At 46.2% G+C, this 6401-nt stretch overlaps 1 pseudogene; it reads left to right on the forward strand.

Moving 5' to 3' along the window:
• Nucleotides 1-2953: 2953 nt before the first annotated feature.
• LOC132407246 (uncharacterized) lies at nt 2954-5954 on the forward strand (annotated as a pseudogene).
• Nucleotides 5955-6401: the final 447 nt, after the last annotated feature.

The raw sequence follows: 6401 nt of genomic DNA on the forward strand, positions 1-6401 counted from the left end.
GCCATGAGGGAATGGCATAGCAGATTTGATGGGGCAAATTGTCTAATTCTGCTCCTTATGGTCTTATGGACTAAGCTTGGGTATATCAAACACATGGACTTATTAATTAAACAATATCCTGAAGGAGAAAGTGATATCATGTTGCTCGTTTTAACACTCACATATTATTTTAGAAAGTTTATGAAGTAATAAGTAAGTATAAAAAAGATACACATTGGACCAGACAAATGTGCTGACAAATTGTAAGAGTGGGCTCCCTCATCTCCAACCATCTGACTCTCAATACAGAAGCCCCTCAGGGCTGTGTACTGAGTCCCCTCCTTTACTCCCTGTATACCAATGACTGTATTGCCATTCACAGCTCCAATCTGCTAATTAAATTTGCTGAAGACACCACATTGATTGGCCTTATCTCAAACAATAACAAGGTGGCCTACAGGGAAAAAGTCATCTCTCTGACATAGTGGTGTCAAGAAAACAACCTCTCCCTATCTCCCTGTCAACAAACGAAGGAGCTGGTTGTGGATTACAGGAGGAATGGAGATGGGCTAACCCCTATTGATGCCAATGGATCTGGGGTTGAGAGGATGAACAGCTTCAAGTTCCTCAGCATCCACATCACCAAGGATCTCACGTGGTCTGTACACACTACCTGCGTGGTGAAAAAGGCACAACAGCACCTCTTTCACCTCAGACGGCTGAGGAAGTTTGGTATGGGCCCTCAAATCCTAAGAACTTTCTACAGGGGCACAATTGAGAGCATCCTGACTGGCTGCATCACTGCCTGGTATGGGAACTGTACCTCCTGTAATTGCAGGACTCTGCTGAGTGGTGCGGACAGTAGTTGTAAACTTCCCATGATTCAAGACATTTACAAGGACAGGTGTGTAAAAAGGGCCCGTAGGATCACTGGGGACCCAAGTCATCCCAATCACAATCTATTCCAGCTGCCACCATCCGAGAAGCAGTACCGCAGCCTAAAGCCAGGAGCAACAGGCTCCGGGACAGCTTCTTCCACCAGGCCATCAGACTGATGAACTCTCACTGATTTGAGTGTACTCCATATTACATTGACTGCTCTATTTATTATAAATTACTATGATTGCACATTGCACATTTAGATGGAGACGTAATGTAAAGATTTTTTACTCCTCATGTATGTGAAGGATGTAAAAAATAAAGTCAATTCAATTCAAATCTTCCTGCACTCCGAAAGGAAAAAGAATTCTCATTTTAAAAGTTATAGATGCTAAAAGAATACTTTAATCCAAATCCATTAGAAATATCTGAACAATGTAAGTTTGTATAAAGAGCAAGAAGTATGCTGAGGCAATTAGTTCTTCAAAGAACTTCATATTGCATAGCAAATATTAGATAGTACCTTCCATAAGAGATGTGTATGTAAAAATGTGAATAAACTGGCTTGTGAGTGTAAAATTGCTGTATCAATGCTACAGAATTTCATCCACTGAACGAGTGCATTACTTGCAGTCCATTATAGAAGAGCAACAACAAAGTTCAGGGTTTCAGAACTGAGTCCAGTATGTGCTTGTGAGACCAGTTCAATTGGTTGATAACCTTACCCTGTGCTCACTGCAGACTTATCATTTTAGAACAACTGACCATAGCAATTCTACTACCGATAGTACTTTCCCCTTACATTCCTGCTTCACCTTTCCTGCCTATCCCTCCCTGCTTCCCCTCCCCCATCCCTTGATCTTTCCCCTTAATGGTTTTTCACCTGGCACCTACCAGCCTCCTCCTCCCCACCCTCCCCCCACCTTCTTTATAGGGCCCCTACCCCCTCCCTCTTCAGTCCTGACGAAGGGTTTCAGCCTGAAACGTTGGCTATTCGTTTCCACAGATGCTGCCCGTCCTGCTGAGTCTCTCCAGCGTGTTATGCATGTTGCTTTGACCCCAGCATCTGCAGAGCATTTTGCGTTGACTATTGCAATTGCTAGTAGAAGTCACATTTCGACAGCCTGCAGATCCAAGGTCTTTGATCAATCAGGCTGCTTTACTGAGGCAATCAGAAGTGTAGACAGAGTCCATGGGGAGGGAGAAGGAGCGGAGGCTGCCTTCCATGATGTGTTGAGCTGCGTTCACAACTCTATGCAGATTCTCAATACCCAGGCCATACTCTTTCTCACTGCTGCCATTAGGAAAAGCTTCAGGACTCACACCACCAGGTACAGGAACAATTACTACACACCCTACCCCCCCAACCATTAGGCTCCTGAACAAAAGGGGATAAGTACACTCACTTGCCCATTCATTAAGATGTTCCCAAAACCAATGATCTCAATGATTAAGGACTCTTTATTGTGTTATTTCATGTTCTTGTTATTTATTGCTATTTATTTACATTTGCACTTGCAATGTATTCTGGTTGATTTCACTGATCCTGTTTTAGTTACCATTTTAGAGATTTGCTGAGTATGCCTGCAGAGAAATGAATCATAGGGTTCTATGAGGTGTCATGTACAGTATGTATTCTGGTATTAAAATTTACTTTGTGCTTTCTTGTGGTTACAGGCAGAGCAGTTACTAAACCAAGGTGAAATACGTCATATATGATGCTTTGTATGGGACATTGATGAAAGTTGGTAAAGTTTGATGGAGACATGCCAAACTTTTTTTAACCTCCTAAAAATAATGTTTGCCGTGGTTTCTACATGGATTTACCAGGACAGGGTGTAGGTGATGTCCACACCCAAGAACCTGAAGCACTCAGCCCTCTCAACCTCAATACCATTAATGTAGACAGGAGCATGTCCACTGCCCTTTCCACCTCCCTCTTGAAGACAATCAAGATAAGTGATTGGTGATAAATCAAAATAAGTGCTTTCAATAAATTACCATAGAGGCTTGAAAATCCACTGGTCAAGGATGAAGTGTAAAGAGTAACAGAGAGCACCACAATGTGCAGATTCCCAGTCTGGTGAGACAGAGAAGGAGCAGGGTCAGGAAGCACCCCACAGTACCCAGAGCCTCTGCGTGGTGCAATCACATCTCAGACCGTGCCAATCAGGTGGCCCAAAGCCTGCCAGACAGCAGAGTGGCAAAGATTTGATGAAGACGTAGATCTAGTGTTGGAAACAGTGGCCAAAGGTGGTGTGGAGAGGAGACTGCAGATAATGACAACAGAGATCATAACTGTGACAGCAGAAAGATTTGGTACCGTGGAAGAAAAGCAGGCCGAACAGCCATAGGTTAAAAACAACAGAGCCACCAAAATCCACTCATCTGGAAAGAACTCAAGGCGCTCAAGCAACAACATAAACTGGCAAACCATGAGGAAAGAGGACCACTGGAAGAACTGTGTGTGATACTGAGGAAAAGGCTCATAGCTCTGAGAAGAGCAGAGCAATATCAGGGGCGCAGGAGAGAAAGAGCACAGAAAAGATCTGTGTTTATCGGTAACCCATTTCAGTTCACCAAACAGCTGCTGTGACAGAAGAGAAGAGGAAAGCTGTCCTGCACAAAGGAACAGATGGACCATAATCTTCAAAACACCTTCAGTAACCCGGACAGAGAAGTTGAACTGAGAGACTGTGATGCCCTCATCGCCCCCACAGAACCAACAGAGGCTTTCGACCTTCGAGAGCCTCTCTTCAAGGAGGTTCAGCAAGTAGTCAGGAAAGCCGGAGCTGGCTCAGCGCCTGGTCTGAATGGCACCACCTACAACATCTACAAACACTGCCCTCGGCTTCTCCAGTGGCTGTGGAGAATCCTCAAGGTTGGCTGGAAGAGAGGCAAAGTGCCCAAGCAGTGGAAGTATGCAAACGGAGTGTAGATTCCAAAAGGAGAGAACTCCGAGAACATCAGCCAGTTTAGGATAATATCCTTGCTGAGTGTTGAAGGGAAGATCTTCTTCAGTGTGGTGGCAAAGTGCCTGACAGAGTACTTCCTGAGGAACAATTACATCGACACCTCCATTCAGAAGGGTGGCGTTCCAAGGGTACCAGGCTTCCTGGAGCACACTGGAGTCATCACACAGCTCCTGAGAGAGGCCAGAGAAAACAAGGGTGACAGTGGTTTTGTGGTTGGATTTGGCCAATGCCTATGGATCAATCCCCCACAAGGCTGTTGAAAACGCTCTGAAGAGGCACCATGTTCCTAAAGGAATCAGAGGCCTCCTTATGGACTACTATAATGAGTTCTGCATGAGAGTCTCAACAGGGCCAATAACATTGGACTGGTGCAGGCTGGAGATTGCTATCATCACAGGCTGCACCATCTCAGTCATCCTTTTCGTCCTGGCAATGAATATGTTGGTAAAATCTGCAGAGCCAGAGTGTCGAGGCCTGAAATCAAGATCTGGGATCCGCCAACCACCAATACGAGCCTTCATGGATGATCTGACTATCACTACGGAGTCAGTGCCAGGTGCTAGGTGGATTCTTAAGGGGCTGAAAAGGTTGATGAGGTGGGCAAGGATGTCCTTTAAGCCTGCAAAATCAAGATCTGTAGTGCTGAAGAAGGGGAGAGTACGGGAGAAATTTCATTTCTCTATTGAGGACATTCCAATTCCTACCATCACAGAGAACCCTGTCAAAAGTCTTGGGAAGATGTTTGATAAGGCGGCAATAAGAAACACCTGTGAGGAGTTTGAACGATGGTTGCAAGAGGTTGACAGGACTGGCCTTCCAGGGCAGTTTAGGGCATGGATTTATCAGCACGGTATACTACCAAGAATCCTCTGGCCACTGCTTCTCTATGTTTCCAATTTCCACTGTTGCTGAATTAGAGAGGGTTGTCAGCCGGTTCCTGCGAAGATGGCTGGGTTACCAAGGAACATCAGGAGCATCGCTTTGTATGGGAGTAACTGCAAACTGAGGCTCCCCCTGAAATCCATCGAGGAGGAGTTCAAGGTTTTGTGAGCAAGAGGGGTGCAGAAGTTCTGGGAAACTTCAGATCCAAAGGTTGCCGGAGCAAGAGTGGGAGTGAGAACTGGAAGAAAGTGGAGAGCGGAGGCTGCAGCGGAAGAAGCTGAGGTGCAACTGCGCCACAAAGTGCTGGCGGGGGCAGTTGCCAAGGGAAGAGTTGGAAGCCTTGAAGTCCCTCATTTTGACAAAGCACAGGGGAAAGAGCGACGAGAACTGGTCCAGAATGAAGTAAGGGCAGCTGTGGAGGAGGGGAGGACCACCAGAGCAGTAGCAATGAAACAGCAAGGAGCCGGAACCAAATGGGAGCAGGTGATCGAGCGAAAGATCACATTGAACTCTCTGGAAGCTGGATCCACACCGCATCAAGTTCCATATCCAGGCTGTTTATGGTGACCTTCCTAGCCTTGCAGAACAACCAGCTTGCCCCCTCTGTGAGAAGACTGGTATGCTAGAGCATATTCTGAGCTGCTGCCCCAGAGCTCTTGCCGATGGCCATTATCAGTGGCAGCATGTCCAGGTCCTCCGGATAATTGCTGAGACAATCTGCAGCACCTTAACATCTGCCAGAAGATAAGTCTGGTCAAGAATACCATCTGCTTTATCAGAGAGGGGGAAAGACCAACAGAACACCAGAAAGCAACCAGGTTGCTCTTCACTGCGCAGGACTGGAAGCTAAAAGCAGTCTGTAGTTCCCTCCCTACATCACAGAGACTATTGCGGCCCAATATTGTGTTGTGGTCCGACTCACTGAAGCACATTCTTATGCTTGAGCTTACCGTGCCATGGGAAGAATGCATAGAGGAGGCTTACGAGCGGAAAAGAGCCAAGTATGAGGATCCGAAGAACAACTGCTAAAGAAGAGGCTGGAGAGCAAAGTGTTGGCCCGTGGAGGTTGGGTGTCATGGCCAGTCGCTCTGCAAGGTACACACTGCACTTGGAGTCACAGGACAGAGAAGAAGAAGAGCCATTTCTACCATCACAGATGCAGCAGAGGAAGTGTCAGGATGGCTCTGGATAAAAAGGGCAGATCAATGGTTTGCTGCTAGGGCACAGGCTGGGGTCTGATCAACCCCGGTCGGGTCGCCTGGGCAAGGGTGTATGATGTTGAAAGACCCAAAACACCTGACAACCCCAGGTAACATCACTGATGATGTGACCTAGCTTAACATCATGCAGATGTTTCTGTAAGAGCTAGTGAGTGAATAACCCATGCTAATATGCATTGAAGTGAAACAATGTAGGTTTCAGCAGCAAGAGTAGAGCAAAGGGATCTGGGACTACAGATCCATACTTCCTTGAAAGTGGGGTCACAGGCAGATAGGGCTGCTTATGGCACGTTAGCCTTCATAAACCAGCGTACTGAGTACAGGAGTTGTGATGTTATGTAAGGCATTGGTGAGGCCAAATTTGGAGTACTGTGTGCAGTTCTGGTCACCTACCCACAGGAAAGATATTAGTAAGACTGAAAGAGTACAGAAAAAAATAAAATAGGTAAACATGAGAAAGTCTGCA

The sequence above is a fragment of the Hypanus sabinus genome, chromosome 18, assembly GCF_030144855.1.
Source record: "Hypanus sabinus isolate sHypSab1 chromosome 18, sHypSab1.hap1, whole genome shotgun sequence".
NCBI lineage: Eukaryota > Metazoa > Chordata > Chondrichthyes > Myliobatiformes > Dasyatidae > Hypanus > Hypanus sabinus.